This window comes from Pholcus phalangioides, unplaced genomic scaffold (genome assembly GCF_987345545.1).
Source record: "Pholcus phalangioides strain wild (caught in Gottingen) unplaced genomic scaffold, Ppha-v1.0 ptg000009l_1, whole genome shotgun sequence".
Taxonomy (NCBI): Eukaryota; Metazoa; Arthropoda; class Arachnida; order Araneae; family Pholcidae; genus Pholcus; species Pholcus phalangioides.
This window is the reverse complement of record NW_028301602.1, coordinates 15,982,956-16,006,000: the sequence shown is the minus strand read 5'-3', so window position 1 is coordinate 16,006,000 and position 23,045 is coordinate 15,982,956. Positions and strand designations below refer to the sequence as shown.

General features: G+C 34.8%; 1 long non-coding RNA gene across 1 annotated transcript; it reads left to right on the top strand.

Annotated features, from left to right (window-relative positions):
- The first annotated feature begins 5,814 nt into the window (after positions 1-5,814).
- Positions 5,815-9,876, top strand: LOC149082102 (uncharacterized). The gene is made up of 2 exons (XR_016193288.1): positions 5,815-5,948; positions 9,159-9,876. It is a non-coding gene; the product is annotated as an uncharacterized LOC149082102 (long non-coding RNA).
- Positions 9,877-23,045: the final 13,169 nt, after the last annotated feature.

The following is a 23,045-nucleotide window of genomic DNA, read 5'->3' as shown; positions in this document are numbered from 1 at the left end:
TATTATCGTAAAAAATTGTTTAAATCGAAAAAAAACAGCATATTTCATCACTAAATATTACAGCGAGAACTCGCGGTCAGAGACGAAATTTCCTCTTTTCCAAGATGGCCGCCGTGAACTACTTTTCTTGCTGCTTTAGGACTGGTGCTAGGCAGTCCTTAGCAGCGGTCCTAAGTAACTACTAAAAAAAAGTCCTTAGCTTAGAGATAGTACCGAAAAGTCGAACTACTGGCCATCTAAGGACAAATCGGGGCTTAACTACTTTTTTTCGGCTAAGGACCGCAGAGATAGTTCACCCCCAGACTATACAAAGACGACGAATTTCAATGTTTACTTAGAGCTCGAACGGGGCCTAAATTCATCCCAGCTGTTAAAACCTTCGGATCTAACATCTTTACTTGAAAATACGCAAGGTAAATAGCAGTACCAACAAGAACACGAAACAAGTACAACTCTGACAACATAAATACATTAGGGCCACGCATGCATTCAAAACACACATTCCGGCGTGTACCAATTCGTTATAATTTCCGTGGGGGAATGTGTACGAGCTGCATGTACGGTTAAGTAGTAGTAGTTGCTTTTCACCAATTTTTAATTGATGTAAAGTAGCTCCAGTTTTACTGTGAATATAACTGGCAAATTATTATACTATCCATCATATGATGATAAATAATACGATTTTATAGACATGAATTAAACAACGATTAGTTACTGCGCATAAATAAACAGCAATAATTTTCTAAGTAAGTCTTTTTATGACATCAAAATGAAAATTTTTCTGGATAAAAATTTCAGCTGAAATCAAACAGCACAGATGTGCTTAGCAAACGATATCCAAAATGGTGGATACATCAGTAACTCAAATAGAGTCGAACCCCGTTATAGCGCCCCCCCCCCCTTCACCGATGTTGGAAAAAACCGCTTTGTTTGCGATAGAAATTTTCAATGAGAACAAATATTTTATTTCCAGGCCTTACACGTGTAAAACCGGGATTCGATACAACTCCAAACTCGTTGCAGCGCTAGAATTCTGCAAAATAAATGGTGGCGTTTAACCGGTGTTGGATTGTGTATTAGTTGACTTATATTGTCTCTGGCAGTGAAAGTTGAAACTATCTAGAAATATTCATTAAAATTGCCGCTGGATGGCATTGAATCCTTTTTCAGGACTGGTGCAAAGTCACTCCTGTAGGTTCAAAGTAGCTCTCATATCACAGTACTTAAATTCACTGACTTTTACTTTTTTTAAATTTATTTTATCATTATTAATAATTGATAAATTAATTATGATGAAGTTATATTGACAATATCTTATGACTATATTAATACAGCTGCTAGTAAATACTGGTTTAATAATAAGATCATTACCGAAAATTTATTACGAAACATTCTTTTGCTGTGACCTAAAATTGTACAGAACCATTTTCCAATGACACTCATTATATAATATAATCACTTAACCATAAGCAATAAAAATAATGATTCAAACTTATACTTTTCAATTTAAAAAATTTAAATAACTGAAATTATAATTTTTTAAATAGAAATTATTCAACGAAAAGAAAAATTAATTAATTAATGAAATTCTAAAAACTTCTGTGAAAATATTAACTATCATTCTTCTGACAATGATGGAGATATTATTAATATTAATAGATAGGTAATAATATAGTTAATGAGAGTATATGCAGCAATATTTTATTTTCCTTTCAGTTTTCTTCATATTTATGTTAACGGGCAGAATAAAATTGCGAAAATTTATTTCCACGTATTTCAATCAATAAAATAGCATTTTATTTAAATCAAAAAAATAAAGGTGCCCGTTCCATGTGCAAAAATATTTTTTACGAGAACTGTCTGTCATTTCCCTTTGTATATTACCTACTTAGAGTGACGCTTCCATACCTAGTAAGCATCTTGAAGTTGTATTCATTAAATTCTAATCACGCGTTTCCTTTATGCGCGTATCACATTACGTAACACAACCAAGATAACCAAGAAGACACTAAATCAACGCTTTCAATGGCTGTCAAAAAGTTACGTGTCCATTATGAATTCTACTTCTTTTTTAGGTTGTATTACTTTTATTGTCGATAATCCAATAAACATTTGTTCCACTTGCTTCCTCAGCAAGCACTGGATCACATTTGGATACGCCACGTTGCGTGCAATATATTACTTGTTTAACGAATCAGTTGACACTTGTCGTATATTCTCTGCCTCGTAGATCTTCAAAAAATATAGAATTACGCCATTTATATAACAGCGGGAAATACGCACGATTGATCTACGTATCTTCTCAGAAACTGTTACATATTAATTTGAAATGAGATTTCGGTTGAATCAAAGGTTCTTAATTTGTTCTTAGCTGTAATGTATAGTAATGAAGCTTCAGTTTAGAGCTGTAAAAGTTAATTTTCAGCTCTTGAGACCACTTCGAAGTCAATTCGATGATTATGTTTTGCTCACGTTCTAACCGCAAGGAAATTAAACTGATTTTTGATCCAAAATAATGTACTTTATTTCTTAAATGTTTTTTTTTTTCTATTTACATTATAAAATTTTCTATTCACGACGTTTTCTGTGGAAACTTCGGTCATTTTATATTAATTTCCTTCACTATTTGGTGAATTTGGTAGTCTTCGTCTTTCATTAACAGGAAATCGCAGTAATTGTTTGTAAACATAGGACACAGTAATGACTAATATAATTTCTCAACAAAAAAAAAAGTCCTAATTGACGAAGAAACTTTAACGGTTTAAGGGTGTATATTAGTGGGGCTGCTAATTTTAAAACTAGTGTTGGTTTTGTGTTCTGAATTGGCTCTAGTTGTTGAGATAATGCATAGTCCCAACATTTCAATATAATCTGCAACCACTAATTTTTTCCGTCAAATTTTTCATTTAATTTTAATTTTATTTTTTTCTATTTTCAATTTCAATTTTATTCATCACATAAACAAAATGTACGTTACACCAAGCAAAGAAACTCCATCGAAGGGATCGTTGTTGATCTATATCAATAGACACAATTATAGTAGAGTTACTTTTCAAACACAAAAAAAAAGAATAATAATAAATTAATAATAATAATAATATATATATAACGAGCAAACAAAAAAAGAAAAACGCCAGACAAAGAAATCATCAATGAATATGGCAGAGATACATGTACACGCATATACACAAAATGTTACATTGATTTAAATTAAGATCAGTGGTTTTTTTTTTATTCATATAAATGAAATAAATAATAACTGCAGCAAATAATTATAATTAAAATAAATAATGGCAAGTATTTAAGGTGATATTTATAAATTTTTGAGTGGCAGGGTGGTATTTTCCCTTTTTTTTCGAGAACTCAATTGAAATGTGGTAAAAAATATTGAATATTAAAAATAGCTTTCAATTTCTTTTATTATGGAGAGCAAATATTGTTTCAGACGTTTTTTTTAATACAAATAATGAAGTGCACTCAAGAATGTCAAATGGCAGACTGTTGTATAATTTCGGAATAAGAAACGTGAAATGATTTTTCTTTACTGTTTTATAAATAAGTGATATACAAGTAGATAAGGTATTTCTACATCTTCTTGATGTTCTTGAAGTATTGAAAGGAAGATTGAATTCATTTTGATTTAAAAGGATTATCGATGTGTAAAAATATAGATAACGAAGTAGTGTGTGGTATATATTAGGTGACGTTTGTGAAATAATCGTTAGTAAATGTTCTAATTATTATTTTTTTTGTATTTGAATAATGAGACGTAAAGTACTTACGTAATCGCTTCCCCCACAGTAAGGTCATATAATAGATGTTAATGAATTACGGCATAAAACAAAAGGAAAGTTTGACTTGTCCAAAAGTGGAAGTGTTTCTATGTTCGAGAAAATTCCGAAAATGTGAAATGGACAGAGTGGAAACCGAAGAGTTTGCTAGTTCATCAGGCTGGTGTCTCACTGAACAGGGTTACCTCGCCGTCTACTTTAAAGAGATCGGAAGCCAATACATGCAGTATGTAGGCGTTGATTTATACAATAAATCATATATATAAATAACCTTTATCTAATTTTACTTTGCCTATGAGTAATCATTAATGAAATTATATAAATTGAGATTTCGTAAATAAAATCTCTAAATATCGTATCTCGCCGCATGCCAGAAATTTTACCAGACAACATTCAAAAAGCTGTTGTTCCCCCCCCCCCCCCGATTTTTCTGGAATGTCAGCTAATGCGGTGGAATAAGGTGTTTAAATATTTTTCTCTCTTTCTTTACGAAATACATTTATACATTTTCATTAAAGATTATTCATTTCTTCTCTTTGGTAACAGTTCCAATTCAACTTAATTATTAGAAAAAAGAACATGCTTGTTGATTACCATTTCAATACTTAAACTGAAAATAATAACTATATAGATAATTCATTATTACTTTATAAATACCTCTTCATTAATATATTACAAATACCTCTTCATTAATATATTACAAATACCTCTTCATTAATATATTACAAATACCTCTTCATTAATATATTACAAATACCTCTTCACTAATAAACTATAAGTACCTCTTCACTAATACACTATAAGTACCTCTTCACTAATACACTATAAGTACCTCTTCACTAATACACTATAAGTACCTCTTCACTAATACACTATAAGTACCTCTTCACTAATACACTATAAGCACCTCTTCACTAATACACTATAAGCACCTCTTCACTAATACACTATAAGCACCTCTTCACTAATACACTATAAGTACCTCTTCATTAATACATTAAAAATACCTTTCTTCTTATGCAGATTATCAATTGAAATAATTTTTATAACACAAATATTTTCATCTCAATAAATCTATAGCAATCATATTTTCATGTAAGATTTTCAAGATTAACCATCGAAATTCTTTTCTAACTCTAAATTTATATATATCTCATTTATTTTTAGAAACCTCTCCGAATTCATCAATAAAATTTAAATCAGTAATTTAATATTTTCTCTGATTTCTATCATTTCAATTCATGAGAAATCACTCATTAAATGCAAAAAATCTCTCCATAAAACCGCATAATATCACACGCTCTAGTAAACCCTTATCCAAAAATCACACGTAATAGAAAATGAGCGATAAAAACCGCATAATATACTATTCATAATATGATAACAATAATATTTATTCATTCATTTCTACAGGGTAATCTACACTTATCAAACCCGCCGTCGATCATTATCAATACCCATCAAGGCGGCGAGTTCTGAGACAGATTATTATTCAAAGCATTGTAAAAGAAATGGTTTTTTGACGTCTCTCTCTCTCTTTTTAAGGGCATGGATATAGAATTCAATGAATATTATTACTACGCAGGTGTATTTTTTGCCTTTATTTTTACCTTTTAGGTTAACGAGTTGATTTTACGCGCGCTACTTTCACTTGAAATACACACTAAGCAGATTTAAGGATTAAACTCTCTCTCTTTCTACGTGTATTTCATCCGACCATGATCCCATCTATAAACGCTAGACGGGTTTTTACAAATCTTTAAAAAAATATTTTTCCTTTTACTAACGTCATTAAACGGGAAGCAAAAGAAACTATTACTAGTACTACTCTACTATTACTAGGCTATAACCGTATTCTTATCGACCCATTTTGTGCCACAAGGGGGATGCAACTTTATACTGAGGGTGGGTATATCTAGCTGTATATCTTCTTCTTTTCCTGAAATCTCAACGATTTGGGCGTGTCCAGGTCTAAGATGTCTTGATTTATTCTTGGAAGTCCCTGGTATATTTAAAAAGCGAGGGAAATCTCTGTTTTAGTTTCATTTCGGATCGAAGTAGTTCACGAGATCGTGACAGGTATCACACATCTTGTGGGAATCGGGGATTCGAAACCCAAACCATCGTGCACACACATATCCTAAATTATCGTACAAAGTGAGTACTAGTACATATTTTGGTTATCTATATTCGAAATTTATCATCAAGTAGGACTTATAAATGAAACTAAAATTTTATTGACTGTCTATTCGGGATCTATCACATTTTTCTGTTTTTGAAAATTAATTGAAATTATATTTTTATTCAAAACAAGTAGCATAAGTTCCATTAATTGGAATCGTGTATTTTATGCCGGTAGTTCAAATTGATTTTTTTGGGTTTTTCTTTGATAATTGATGAAAAATATCGCTGCCTTTGTATAAAACTTTCAGAACATTAACTACATCTGTTTTCCTCCGTCATAGATCCACGGCTCTGAAAGTTAATTACGAGCAATCGTTGCCTATTCAAAGACGTGACCTGTCCAATAAATTTTTATCTTGACATTTTCTGGCTTGAATGGATTCTAATTAACACTCATGATATTTTGTTTTCACGCATAGCTTTCTATTATTATTTTAAAATCTTTCAGATTAAACAATTAAATTTGTACTTGGAAATATTGTTATGTAATATAAAATTTTCAAAGGAATCTTAAACAATTATTTTTCTTTTTATTAATTAATGGTTTTTTTTTCTACATGCCTGAATTACATGTAGCTTTGAGGGACATTTCTGCGGGAATTTTGTTTTTCTTTCGGTAATTTTTTTAGTGCTGCTCATACATCAAAGCGGCTTATTTAGTGAAAATTACTAAATTTAAATTTCAAGTAAAGCCCATAAGTAGATATTAAATCAATCGATCTTATTGTGTGGCTTGGAGTTTGATTTTTTTCTAAAGTTTGTTAATTAAATGAAGTTACATTACAGGGAATTTTCTTGGGATATTTAATTTTCATAACAAAATAACTATGTAAATCCAATGGTACATCCTCAAATTCGAGATGATTAATGTGATCAAAAGTGCAGGGCAGCGTTCTTCGTCCAATATGATACAGTTTGTATGAATATTATGAGTATCTATTCAATTGCTGCTTCCTATAAGTAAATACTAATAGCACGACCAATAAAATTGGAAGTGATATCATTTTCAAAACAAATGATAAAAAAGAATCAAATACTTCTCTGTTGACCAATATATATTTTTTAATTATTTTTTTGCTTTTCTTATTTGTATATTGGTAAGTATTATGGCCATACTAAGCTTCACTGATTTTTTCTGAGGCCTGTCTGATAAATTCTGAGAAACACATTATGTCAAAAAAAGTATTTTGAAATGTTGCTATATATAAAAGTCATCTACGGCATACCTCAAAATCGTAAATATGAAAGAAAAAAACTTTTTTTCAGAGTTTACCGCTTGGTCATATTCTCAACAGGTGAAAGTAATATGTCCAAAAAATATAAACGCATAGACCACCACAGGCAAATTGCCCAGCGAAGTGGCTGAAAAAAGATGCACATAAAAAATATGAATGCCTAATATAACCAAAATAACAATAGCCCAATATAAAGCATATATCACAAAAGAGAAAAAAACTAAAAATTAATATTATATAGTTCGAAATGCCCATAAAAAAAATTATGGTTGTCTTATGTAAGCGTGGATAGTTTCCCGATTCATCCCATTATGTTTATCGTAATTCTTTTTAAGCGTGTCAGTTGTGTTAGCACTCATGACTCCCGGAGGTGAGCTATTGCATTTTATTAACAACTCTATTACAGAAAAACTCCTTTCCACACCCCAACCTGGAAATTTCACTTACTAAACGATACTGGAGTCCCCTTGTCGAAGCAATTGATTGACGATATATTAATAATTCATGGTCCATCCTATCCATCCCATTAAAGATTTTAAACACTTCGATATCATATCCCCCCTCCCCCACGACACCAGCGTTCCTCCAATGTAAGCATATTGAAGAAATCTTTTCTTCATAGATCAATCCTTTAGCAAACAAGAGCCCGCGTGGCTCTTTTCTGCACCCCCCTGAATCTAGTTTATGTCTCTCCATTATGTACGGTCTCCAAAACCTTGCGGCATACTCCAGTCCAGGACGAAAAAAGATCGTAAGCTTTGACTAAAATTAAAATAATGAATAAAATATTTAAAAACAATTATAGAAATTGGGGGGTGGGTCGTCAGAGACCCGTGAAGTTCCTGGCAAAAATATTTGATATTCGCGCATGCTCAGTAAATATAGTATACCTGGCCATAAAGCCAACCTGAGAAATATTCTAAATCAGTGGTTCTCGAATGAGAACTGTCTTTACTGTCTCGTGGAGCCCTTTTTATAAAATAATTTCTATGGCGGAGTCCCACGGGCCTTTTCTTTTATTATTATTATCATATTTACTGACTTTTTTTATTGTCCTGGAGCGGCCGGGGAGCCCTTGGAGCTCTGCGGAGCAACGGGTGAAAACCGCTGTTCTAAACAAACCTGAATGACAGATCGAATTTCATAGTCTGAAAATACTGTGGATGCAGTTGAAAAATCATTGAAAACTGCACGTCATGATTAATGTACTGAAGTTGTGGAGTAATTGAACCTGAGAAGAAATACAAATCTACCGCAAGAAAATTGCAGCGTGTCTCTACGAATGACAATCCTGGCACAATATGTTGAACTGGCGGGAAACTACCCAACCTTTCTTGTCCCATCGCCCCCTTCTTCAGAATTTTTTTCTCCCATCGCCCTCCAACGCGATCTAACCCTTAGGGTCCTATGTTATACCCGTAGCTCCTACCTCCCCCCCCCCCCCGGAACTTAACATTGCCCCCAAGGGGTCGTTGACACCCACGTTGGGAATCACTGGTCTAAACAAATAGCTACACGACATAAAAGCATCAAATTCTGTCGAGCACCAATCGAATTCGGTTTGAAATTAAAAAAAACACAGAAAATTGGCCATATCACCATCATTACTATGAAAAAAAAAATTAGGGTAACGAGTTTTGATATTTTTTATATTATTATTAAAAATTCAATTAATGAGATGAAAAACTAACGAAACAATTTTCCATTATTCCGGTAATGCCCAATTCAATAATGTTCTAGCGCTTCACAGTAAAATACATTCCCCCCTGAGATAGATTTCTTTAAGTCCATGAAATTTCCAATATTTTAATTGTCTGTGGTTATTTTGTTGGGGGGGGGGGGGGAGAGAGAGAAGAGACTACTAGTGATTTTTACCTGTTTTGCCTATTTTGTTACAAAAAGATGTTCCGTGTAAAAAATTAGTGCTCATTTCTCTCACTTGTTGCAGCTTCTAGGAATCATGAAGCTCCTAAGGACAAACAGAGGACTCTTGAGCGTCCTGTTCTCCATCGCACTCGCAATCCTGATGGTGTCCGTAGCCGATGCCCAGAACAAAAAGAAAGGCCACGATCTGGACGCTCTGCTGCTGGCCGGGGTGCTCGCCAAAGTCCTCCAGAAAAACAACAAGGGCCATCACCACCACTCGCATCCGATCCCGGTTCTAGTCCCGATCCCCATACATCATCACGGGCACCACGATCATCACCACGGCGGCTCTATGTTGATGCCGCAAATGATGGCTATGGGCTAAGCTTACTACTACATCGGGTATAGAGACATTAAGACTTTACGGACCTGCGAGATTTTGGTCCAGAATATTGCCATTGATAGTGCTTACACACACACTAGACATGCACAAAATACGAACCTCATCAAAACGGCTCCATCCCCGAATATTCATTATCAGGTGACATTTTTATTTCGGTGTATAGAACTGCGCGGGTTTTGTGGTAAACTGTACATATTCAGCCATGTCTTTGCTTTTCTCCTATCTCACCTACAGGACTTTAGTGTTTCAGATCTCTATATCATTATGTACGCGTCACTGTACATCATATAAGTTTCAGCGTCATTATGTGTTATTTGAATGTACAAATTATGTGTGTTTAAATTTGTCTGAATGTGTTAATGTAAATAGAAATAAAATGTATTGTCTTTTTTAAAAAAAAAATGTCTATTGTTGAAGGTCTGGTAATTTTTAAATTCTTGATTTTCAATTACATGTTGGTTAGTTTCAGTTTCTGGATATAGTGAATATACTTATTCAATACTTAAAAAGTAGTGGAAACTTCTAGAATCTTCGAAGAGATGCTCATCCATGTGGTCTTCAACGCATGGCTCTCAAGGCACATTGTTGCTCTCCAAGCTAAAAAGTCTCAATGAAAAGAATGATTTTAGAATAATGATGAAGAAATTAATTTCAAAATTACTTTTAGAAAACATTTCAGAACTAATGAAAAAAATAATTTCATAGTTATTGAAAGAGATAGTTTTAGAATTATTAAAAAAAATGGTTTTAGAATTAATGAGAGAAATGACTCATAATTATTGGAAGAAACATATTAAAATAGAAAATGTTACCAGTATTAATAAAAAATGTTGCCAGTATCCACAGAAAATATTACCAGTATCCACAGAAAATATTACCAGTATCCACAGAAAATATTACCAGTATCCACAGAAAATATTACCAGTATCCACAGAAAATATTACCAGTATCCACAGAAAATATTACCAGTATCCACAGAAAATATTACCAGTATTAATAGAATAACACTAAATATACGCGCTCTGACTGTTAGATGCACGCACTTACACATCCGGCACAACTCACTAGATAGTAAATTGCCCATGGCAATAGACCTGAGTTGTTCCCGGTTTGATAGAAAAAAAAGAAAAGTATTAATAGAAAATATTACCAGCATTACTAGAAAATATTACCAGGATTAATAGAAAATATTTTTGGAATCAATAGAAAATATTTTTGGAATCAATAGAAAATATTTTTGGAATCAATAGAAAATATTTCTGTATTTGATAGAAAATATTTCTAGAATACTTCTGGCTTTGGCCTGCAAATTGGCGATGCCACCCGGCCGTCATCCACTTTCAAAATGGCCAAAAACTAAAAGCTTCTCGGTGTGTTTTTTTTTTCCACAAAATGCCTTGGTAGAAGTAGCTAGCGAATTCAAAAATCTGCTAAACTTCGGACATTGGGCTAAGTAATATGTATTAAATTTCGGTGATTACAAATTTTTGCCCTTAAATAATTTTTGCATAGCTTTGCATATGCTCAAAGGGTCCTTTAAACGTTCATCACTGCAGCCAGTTTGAAGATAGAAATCAGAATCGCCCACAATCAGGTCATATTCTGCTCGGAAGTCAGCATCACTGCAGAATTTCTTTACCATGTTCAAAGCTGATTTATGGAAACAATTCATGATAATCAGTTACGAAACTGTTTCCCGAATTTTGCTTATCATTCTTACGCTATCAAGGAAATATACTTTCATTAACGTGTTGCGATCTGAACTTTTTCCGACATTTTCCGCATTCTTAATGGCGACCAAAAAAACCGATTTTGAATCTCACACCGTGATCTATAAGTTGAAAAAGCATAATCGGCAATAATGGTATACGTTCTCGATTCACTCCAGCTGGACAATGTTAACATGGGCATCAAATTATCCAAAGAAAGAGTAGAGGGAAAAAGATTTTTTAAACTTTTATTAGTCTTTACAAATTTGTTGTTTAACAACTTGATCGACAAAAGCAAAGTCTGGCTTCTTGCAGAATTTTCCCAAACTAAATTTGCTCATACAAAACCAAGCTATTTTTCCTCCAACTTCGAATTATCCAAAAAAAATTCGAGAAGAGTTCGAATTAAACAAGAAATTTTAGCATCAAATTAGAAAACTCAAGAGGAGTTCGTAAAAGTTCGAATTACCCAAGTTTAAAAATTAGTATTTTACCTGAATAAATCTATTTCATGTGCGAGTTCTGTGGCTCCGTACGTCATCTTTGAGGCCCTGTTTAAACAGTACAATTCGAAATAGATTTTTTTAGTGACTTTTCCGGCTCTACATACGTGTGAGTAACTTAAAAAAACATCTTGCATTTAAGGGACAAAAACGCACCTTTCCTCATTATTTTGAGTCGCACCATGTCCTGAAATTCCTAATAAAAACCTGTTTAGTTTACGGCCATAATTAATCATATTCTTGGTTGCTTCATTATTTTATCGGTATGAAACTATGACCTTTGAAAGACCCGACTTTGATTGTTTACATTGTAGATCTCGTTGAGATATCGAAGCGTTCCGAAAGGATGGGTGTATCCTGAAATTTCAAAACAAAATATAGCCGCCTCAGCTGAGGGCAACTAAAGCTAAATGGAGCGATTGAAATTTTTTAAATTAAATGATATATTTTTAAATACATATAGAAACTTATTTTTTTTAGTAATTAATAGAACTTTTATCATTTATTTTATTATATATTACCATTTTTTCTTTGTAAAAAATGACTTAATATGACTAGTTTGTGTTTATACTTGGCAGAAGCAGAACCAAAAACCTACTAAAATATTACTTGATTGTTACTTCAAGAGTTGTTAATAGATGGCAGCAGCTCTGATTTACTGTTTTTTTCAATGTTTGTTGCTTTGTCAAAAGATGGAAGCACAAATCTTTCTAATCTCGCTGAGGATGACGGGAGAAAATCGAATGAAATTTTAAAATGAAAAATTAGCGACTTTTTTTTTTTACTTTTTTTTCCAAAGCATTTTCAATTACCGTAAATTTCAAGCAAACGAACACTGAAAAAAAATTTTACCGTCGAAAAATTGTTCTTTCTGTTGACACAGAATTTTAGTGAATGGGCTGACCATATTTCCTCTCGAGAGAAATATGGGAAATAGGGATTCCAAATGTGAGAAAAATAAAACGCAACATCGCCAATTAATAGGCGGAGATAGACATGGAAGTCTGGGGGGGGGGGGGGGGGAGCACGATATGATGATGTCAATTCATATATAAATCAGTCGACTCCACCTTTGACGCCCCCCCCCAGGCCTGTCATTTGGGGGGGGGTAGGGGGGCCGTTGCTTTTGAAAATGCACTAAAAATGGTATATATATATGTACAAATATATAAAAATATATATATATACATACATTGAGTACATATGCTTTGCCCCCCCCCCACTGGAAAAAGTTGAAATGACGGCCCTGTATCACCCCCCCCCCCCCGGTATCTCCGCCCATGCGCCAATTACTGCCAAAAATGATGTCAAAAGTTAGCAAAGTAGCTAAATAGAGCTGAAATCAAAGCTAAATAGGGAAAATTACCCAGGAGTCAAAGTGGAAAATGAAATAATAATATTAAATAATAATGAAATGCAGAATGAAATGAAATGCAATGAATGTAAAAAAAAATGAATTCTCCTAGATAAAACACTTAACATGGCAAATATTTGAGATCATCATTCTTTTGTTCATGGTCGTAATTATCACAGTATAATTTGCGAGTTGAAAAATTATTTCGATCTCTGAGATTTCAATACAGAATAAAACTCCAAGTACAGTAGAGCAATAATCTGGTATATCAATAATCTAATCTCAGTAATCCAGCCGTGCGCTAATTCGGGCACTTTATATTGTTCTTGCTCTTAACATCATTCGTATTGACGAAGCCTGGCAGCGAAAAAGAATTTGGTTGGATCCGATTTTTTGAGGGCTTCGTCACTAAGATTATAATACGTGTTATAGTTTTCATTTCATCTATTTCATGCCTATGATTATTTTTAGAACATTGAACAATTAGTTCAGTGATTTTCATTGGTTTCAACGTGATGCTCAGGCGCTGTAGTAAAAATTCACACGAGAAATTTTCGAGTCCCAGGAACGGATTAATTTACATTTATTCCTATGGGAGAAATTGTTTCGGTTTGCGAAGAATTCGGCTCACCAACGGACTTCAGGAAGGAATTTGTACATAATTACTGTACATTGGTTCCTAACCTATGCACCGTAAACCGTACGGCGATGTTCCAGTAAACCGTTTTCCCCGCATTTAATGTTGCTTTTACTCAACTTTCCTCCGTTTTTCGAATTCGAATATCTCAGTGAATCACATAGAAATATGGAAATTGTTTATTGGCATTAAGAGAGACAGGGCATTCTAATTGGGTTTTTTGGAAACACTGGGACTGCATATTAAGTTGATTTTTTTTATTTTTTAATAACTGTACAGCCCCTTGCAACACACCTGAGTACTACACGTCATTTGGATACTTTCCTCTAACTGCAAGTATGCCTCTAGGATCAGCAGTTCACCAGTAAATTGAAATACGCCCTGTTACCTATGCACCCTGTACGTAAAATAACATGTCCTGACTGATGCATTCATCATCACTGAGCGGAAACCACGGAAGCTATAAATATGAAATTCGATCAATAGTTTTACTTGTTGCAGCAGTCTGGCGAGAATATACAACCTGCGGCCTAGACGACGGTGGACCTATGACTACTGAAGAACCCAATGCCGACAACTGAACTGATATGTGGAAGCTAGATAATATAAAAACACGGATGACTGTGATTTTCTGATTCACTGTGATTCGAAATTTTATCATCCGAGAATCAATTCACAATCATTCGATTAATTGACGATTGCTAGATTCACATTATGGGACTTATTATTTTCCATATACCATCGTCTTATAATCCTGTTTATAATTTTGATTGTCCTTTGGCGTTTGTTGTTTAGGTTTTAATTACAGATTGACAATCTTTTTCATTTCAATTTTCACTAGCTATAATACCCGGCGTTGCCCGGGGTTTTCTTCAATGAAGCTTTTTGGATCACGTGCTATCTATCTCTTTCTTTGAGGGACATGCAAACCGTGTCCAAGTTAACCAATATGGCGACTTCCTGCGCGACTCATGAAATAAACAAATCTAGATGTAAGGAAACGTAGAAATGAATATATTTTTTTTTCCTTTTTTAAGGGCGCTAGGTATTTCGATTCCCCCTCCCCCTGACCTTCAAGTTATCTATTTCTGCCTGTTTCAGCTTCCAAAAATGCTTAGTTAAAGCTGTGGAATTTTTTAAATGTACTCTACGGGCCCATAATTAATTTTAAAATATCCTAACCCACATGAATTTATGCAATTTAATATTAAAAGACAATACGGAGGCATTAATTTTCATGCTTGAGAAGACGTAAATAAAAAGTTGAAATAAATGTTATCGCCTGGATATCCAACTCGAAAGTAGGTCCGGCTGATTACTTCATGTTTAATCTCCTGGGCTTCGTATATCTCTAAGCGAACTCAATATTTCAAAAATCGAGTATTTAATACAATTTTTAAAATTATTGATGTGACAGAAAATCCCCCACCAAATTTTCGTATTTCTACATTAAAATCGGCAATTTCAACACTGATTTCTATGAGGATCACCCTTTCCCTGACCCTCAAAGCGATGCTGATGATGATAACGACGTCATTCAAAAAACCTCATTACTGGGAGTATTGAAAATGTGGCCAACCATTATAAAGGCATAAATATTATACATGTACTGACAGCGTTGAAGAAATGACAAACCATTGTAAAGGCATATACACGTCTGAAACGCGTTGCTAAGGAACCATGGTAACCAAAGTAAACGTTCGGAAAGTGATTGTTGAGGCCGAGAAACCATTGTTGCCCGACAGTTTTTTGCCCATTTGGGGCATTTGCCCTGCTCTCACAAACTTTTAAAGTAGCCTATCGTTCAAGTCGGGCCCCATTTGGTATATATGCAAAATTTGGCGACGATCGATCTAAAATTGTAGATTTGTATAGAGAACATACACACAGACAGACAGACAGAAAATCAATTTTATATATATAGATTAGATATTTTATTTTGTTGCCTTCGTCTGAGGTGACAATGTTTTGTTGTTTATAATAAAACTTTCCGGATGCACTTCACCCTTCGGGAACGCTTCGATGTTCCTCTGAGATGGGAAGCGGGGTGCGTCCGGTCTTCAAAGGTCAAAGTAGTTTTACTTCATGATGTAAAGACTCATTAAGAAGTAGTTTCGCGAAATTCGACCCATAAGGGGTCATAGTGGGGGGGGGGGGGAATTCAAAGATTATACTGCATAGAGAAATCATATCGAGCCGAAACCGCTGAAGCTATAAATATGAAATTCAGTCAGCAGTTTCTCTTTTTAATAACTCACTAGGAAGGGGTTTTTCGAAACTCGATCCCTGAAGGGGTCGAGGGTCGGGGGGAGAGGTTCCAAGGTTATATGGGACAATCATCGCTGAGCCCAAACCGTTGAAGCTATAAATATGAAATTTGTTCAGTAATATATTTTACAATACGGTCGCCCGCCGCCCCGCGTATTCACGGGGGTTTCGTTCCGGGGGTGACCGCGAATATGAGAAATCCGCGAATAACCGAAACAATAGTTTTTTTCTTGTATATCCCGTTTATTGAACAGCATGAGAAGAGCAGGGTAACGCAGAGATATAAGGGAATGTAAAATAGGGTGCAGCGATTGTGTGTCCGTGCGTGCGTGTGTTGATTTTTTTTCATCTGGTACCGCTTCAGTTTCAAGAGCAGTCAACTGCGTCAATTCTTCCTCGGTCCTCTGAATTGCTATTAATTAGCTCTCTCTGTTCGACTTCTATATCCATATCATTGAACCCTTCTCCACCCACCTGTCTCGCTAACGTGTCAATGTCTCTTATAGTCTCTTCAGTTGGCTTTGTACAAATGGTTGTCTCCTTTAGTTCACAAAAGTAAATCCAACCCGAGGTGACTATTTCTCTCTTGGGAGCGGCCACGGCTGTAGTGATGACAGTAACGCCATTAGCGAGTCATTATAAGCATGCACAACTCAAATTTTGTAAACAAAACACATGAATAACGATTTCGATTTCTAAGTGTGGCAAAAAAAATTCCCATAAATGAAAAAACAAACACGAATACGGAAACAAACGAATGCGGGGGAGCCGACTGTATAGAGCCTCACTAAGACGGGATTTCTCAAAATTCCACCCCAAAGAGGGATCATGGGGCCTTCAAATGTTATATATGTGGGATCATTGCCGAGCGATTTTTAGATTACCAAATCCTCGCGAGCGAAGCCGCGGTTAACAGCTAGAAATTGAATAAAATTATAGAGGACAGAAATAGGTAGTAAAAGTCACACAAGACTTGATATTGTAATATTATATCACTATCAATCAACACCTGAATGATTTCGATCAAATAAAAGGCATTGATTTCATTGAATCAGAGCAACGACTTCGATTGATAGTCGCGGTTATTTTGAGGCTGTCGAGATTTTTCTCCAAGGAAGTCACTCGAGCTTGGTTCGGTTGATGATAGTATGTCATTCTTGAGTAATAATGATGATGATAATAATAATAATGATATACGAGCATCAAAAATACGATTCACGGTAAAAACCCTCATGTTGGGGATGACAAATCGCATGAAGATTCTCGTCATCGTCAGAGAAAATAGAATTCTGCGTGGGAACAGGGAAAGGTTTTCCCGGGCAAAAATTGGCTTTTGCTCTGGTTCGGTGGCTTCTGGTGGTTGCTTGGCGATGTTCCGGTACATTAACCTTAACCTCGAAGCAGAAAATTGTGATTTATTCTTTTATGTACTGTATTTATACGTATATATATGTAATGCTTGGTTGTATTTAATATTACATTTCTTAAATGTACGTCAGGGAAGTTCCCTGAATTGAAAACAGAACTTAATTACACATATAGAGAAAACGTCAATATCTATCACATATCGAATATCAATATAATATACAGGGTGTCCCATCAAGACTTCCAAAACTCTGCACAGCCAGACTCCTCGTTTAGAATACATAAAAATGCCCAAAGAACTGTACCTGTACAACCCACAGCTTTCGAGAAAAATGCGAAAGAAAAGTATGACGTCATATCCGGTGCAAGGGGGGAAAAAACTTCATTGGAAACATAAATATCGGTATTTGCATATGCTTACATTGGAAGATGTTCAAAATGTGTCCACCGCGCATATCGAGGCAAGCATGCGTACACCGTGGAATGACGTCAAGCCGTCGCTTGATATAGCACCGGATATGACGTCATACTTTTCTTTCGCATTTTTCTCGATAACTGTGGGTTGTACAGGTACAGTTTTTTCTTTGGGCATTTTTTTTATGTAATTTAAGCGAGGAATCTGGGGCTGTGCAGAGTTTGGGCGGTCTTGATCGGACAATCCGTATAAGGGAGAGAATTTAAAATGGGAATGCCCAGCACTGTCAACGGTGACTCTTATTATTCCCGTCTCAGTGGAGGTTCTGTGTGTGTATAATATTGCATATTCCGTAAAAGGAAAGGGAAACAAAACTGCCCAGCATTGTGGATGTTTCCCGTCACAGTGGAGGCGCTGTTTATCTATATTTTTTATACATTGTGTATTTAGACCGTTGTCAAATCTGTCCCACTTTAACATTCCAACTTCTTCTTACTTGCCCCACGAGTCTTTTCCACACTTCTTTTGAAATCCCAGGCCCTAATTTATGTGCCACTGGGCGCACGTGCAATTTTTCTCTCTAGTCATTGGGTTCAACTACCAATTTTAGACAAATGGCTTGTACGTTGCATCGAGTTGATAGCTGTCTTCATGGGGAGTACGACGCGAGTGATTCGATACTTGCGGGAACGAGGCAAGGAGTCACCACTATAAATCTTTGCATTTTATAAATTTTTAATATCTATATGAACTATGAGACATCAAGTGATATTAAAAAAAAATTTCGGTTCTACTATAACCATGAGATATGGATTTAAGAGGGGCTAAAATTTTCCAAAGTACAACATTGGGTCTTGTACCTTCAAACAGAGTAAAATTACAAAGACAAAAAAAATACAAATATTACTGTAAAAATAATATAATGAATATTTTTTTTCATATATAAATCATATTGTGAAATAAAAACCATCAAAATAGTGACACATGTGACACACAAATGTGATTAATAATATACATATACAAAAGTAACAATAATGAAAGTATTAACGTATTTATGTAGATGAGATGCACAATTATTCTGCATTATATTTGTAGAGAAAAATACTTGTAGAAAGAAAGAACTTCTACTACATTATACTTGTAGAAATTATTCTACATTCTACATGTACTATATTATTATATAGAAATTAAATGTTTTTAAATCTTTAGTTCTTCCAGTTCCTTCTGCTAGGTGATTTCATTAGAGGTACAACATGCGTGATGTCAGTCAGCATTTGCTATATCTGGCGCTGATGATCAATGAAATATTTCCTCACCTCTCCTTCTAAAGAAGTTCACTTGGTAAAAGTTTTAGTTGGGCGCATCCATCCCGTACTGCAAACTTTATGGTTTTTTTGCAACCAATTTGACCGGGAAATAACCAAAGGTGACTAGAAGAGAAGAAAGGGGCGTAGCTGAAGTTTTTGCAGGAGAGAAGTAGAGAACTGAAATTTAAACCATAAATTGTAACTAAACGCAGAAGAAGAAGTATCAAAAATTTGTGTAAGATGAGTATTCCAAAGTAAACTAGGAAATTTCAAGTTTTATACTGTTCCCAAAGTACACGATCTTTTTGACGTGAATAAGTCTTAAATCATCTAACAATACTGGGTGCTATAAAAAGGTAATTTTCATTTTTATTTTAATAGCTATATGATCCCTCGCAATATGAATGACATATCTGAGGTGTATACGTCATTTGTATATTTTCTTCCAATTGTAATGTTACGGTAAAAGCTCGAAAACTGGTAAAACCTAGGTCTTACTGGTAAGACAAAGGTTTTACCAAAGCGAGTTGGTAAAAGCCCGAAATACGCTTGTAAACGTTTTCATTTCGAGCTTTTACCAAGTCAAAGTACGTTTTTAATGAATGAATTAACCATTATGAACCTAGTTCCTCACTTTCATTAATTATTTAATCGTTGTACTTTAATGATTATAATAACTTTATCAAATATTGAATTAATCAACCACCTAGAACTCAATACTTCCTGAGGACAATGAAATAATGACCAATTATCATTAATTAATTAATTGATTTAAACTTCATACCGTTCGGAGAAAATTAATTAATTTTGAGCAGTTAAAACCTGTTTTCAATGAACCAATTGACCATTGATGGTCAGAGTAGATAAATTAGGCAATTAATGATAATTAATAATTTCTTAATCGGCATCAGGAGTAAATAATCTTAACGGTCGTTTAATTAGTGTCAGCTAAGAGTTCATGGCAGTTAATTAATTGATTTGTTTATTACTCCTTATTGTTCCTTAATGTTTATTAAATGATAAAGAACTAATAAGTTTAGGAACTAATGTGTTCATGGTAGGTGATTTATTCATTTAAAATGGACTTGGTAAATGTCTGAAATGAAAACGTTTACAAGCGTATTTCGGGCCTTTACCAACTGGTGAAACCTAGGTAAGACCTAGGTTTCACCACTCTTCGGGCTTTAACCGTAACAGGAATTATGTTTCTAGGACTAAGTCGTGAGTTATTCCAGGATAAACTAACTTTCCCTGTAGTGTAATATAAATACAAATACAAGGCCACAATAGGTAAAATGCCCAACGAGGTAGCTGAGAAAAATATGTCCATTAGAAATATGGATGTCATATTTTTCTAAAATACATTGAACATTGAAGGACCGGACACACCCAGCTTCCCATCTCAGAGAGATATTGAAGCTTTCCCGGGAGATGGGTCTTTCCGAAAATTTATTAGTTTATGTGAAAATAACAAACAACGATATACATATATACAATAAATAATCTGGAGTAAAAATTGTGATCATTGCATCATCCGCAGATAATCAGTCCGTAAGCGTAATAGTCCTTATGTAAATAATCAAAGAATAATTTTGTCTTGTATGTGATAGAATCTGGAATTATCTAATCTAGAATATACCAATCTCATCAATAAACCAGTAATATGATATAAATTAACGTCCATATGTGGCCGGCACCTCCATTTCATTCACACCCACCGGAAAAAGGTGAAACAGTTGACACTTGTCTTCTTGGGCGTAAATTATATCGAATATTAGGTGTCGGTGAAACAACCGATGCTTTTCTTCTTGGCCGTAAGTTATACTTTTTAATAAGTAACCGTGTTGCCTCTCTTGTTGGCTCATAAGACGGGTCCTCCGAGCGCGAATGTCGTCCCCTTGATCCCGCAGTTCGCGTCTTATTGTGGATTAGATGTAGGTTACTGTCCAGGAATCGAATGAACCTCTGCAAACGTTGAAAGTTCAGAGGGCTGTCTAGAATTCTTATCTTCCAAGCCAGTATTCTGGACTCTGGCAGTTGGCCAAAGTGGAAGTCTCTCGCCTGGGGACACGTGGTTATGTAGTGCCATAGGGAACCATTTGAACCGCAGATGCATATGCTGTTACGAGAACGTTTAAAACGCAGAAGATACACCGGAAAAGGGCCATGCTCTGTGATAGCGATTGTTTTCTCTCTAGGCCATACGTTCAAACGCCAATGAACTCGTCGTTGTATCTTGTAGGCGTCCTTTGCTGCACATGTATTCCAATTGGTCTGCCACTCCTGCAACACGTCCTTTCTAAGCACCCGATGGACTAAACTCCTTGGCAAAAATAGTCTTGAGACGGAAGTTTTGTGGCCTCTTCGGCTAGTTTGTCGGCTATTTCATTGCCAAATATGCCTGCGTCGGCTTTTAACCAGGCCAATCTGCTCTAAAATACAGCAACAACCCCCATCTTGAAAATGCAATTATAAAAACTATAATATATAAAACCATAAAAATACTTATTACTATTAATTATTCATCATCATCATCAACAACAACAACCATTTTCAATCCACTGCTGGACGAAGGTCTTCTCTAAAATTTTCCATTCTGCTCTGTCTGATGCTTTAGCCATCCAGTTGACGCCAGCCAACATGAGATTTCCTGATCTCATCAATCCATCTTGTTTTGAGGACGCCTTCTCGGACGTTTAAGGGACGTATAATTATTATTATATAATATATAAACTATAATATAAACTATAGACTGTATATACACACATGATAAAATATAATACAATGCCCATAAAAATTATTTATGGTTACCTTATTCTAAGCATGTATAGCTTCTCGATTTACCTCCCATATTTTTATCGAATTTCCTTTTAAACGTATTAGTTGTGTTAGAATTTAATACCCTCGGGGATAAGCTCTATTCCATTTATTAACAACCCTATTACAGAACAATTCCCTACGACACCACAACCTAGAACTATCCCTCGTCAATCGATACTAGTGTCTCCTTGATGATTGACGGCGTATCAGTAATTCATGGTCTATCCTCCATAATATATCGTGAGGAAATACTGTTCATTACAACAAGTGAGCATGCGTGTATAAAAGTAACTGGAATAAAAAAATCTTCACATTGAAAATCAATTTAAAATCGCAACATGATCAACGAAAAAAAATTAATAATGATTAATAAAAAAAATTAATATTATCACCAATAATAAAAGAAAACTCGATTCTTAACAAAAAAACACATGAAAGATCATAAATTAATGGCTAATGACAAGTCCTTCCGTAGTTTTCACCCATGGTTTGCTTTGGTAACAGGTTTGTTGAACATGGTAAGGGAAAAAAAAAATTTCTCCGGCCAATGTTTGCATGCACTGAGCAATCACTTATCACCTCCACTTTTTTATGGCATTTGTTATCTTACAGCAAAACATGGGAATTATAAGTGCTTTCGGATAAGTGATGAGGTGTGTTTGAGTTTATGACTCTATGCTTACAGTAAAACTCGGTAATAACGACGTCGAAGACTCCATGAAATTTCGTCGTTATAACTGAAGTGTGGTTACAACCAAGGTCGACGTTTTCTCAAGATCTTTTAAGTATTGAAACATATATGATCAGATGCGAATCAAATAGTTTGTACGGCGTTGTTGTATTATGATATGTAACATGACCATATTTGCTCGGGAAAAAAATACGGGAAAGAGATCATAAGTACTGGACCTTGTCAATTCTCGCTAGAAAAGTCGCCAGTTCTCCACAACTATGAGCTCTTCCTCATAAATAACATTTGGCTATAAAACAGCGCCGAGGCAAGTCTGAAGTGATTTGAAATGTATTTCAAGAAAAACAAAAATATGTTGAACACGGCCACAGGGCCGTCTTGACAGCATCACAGCAGCCCCACCCCCGAATCCGATTAAAGTTCTGTTATAAATGCACTTATTGCGTCATTTGTTTCACTAATATCGAAGAAAAAAACAGTCCCTTGGGTCGCAGAGC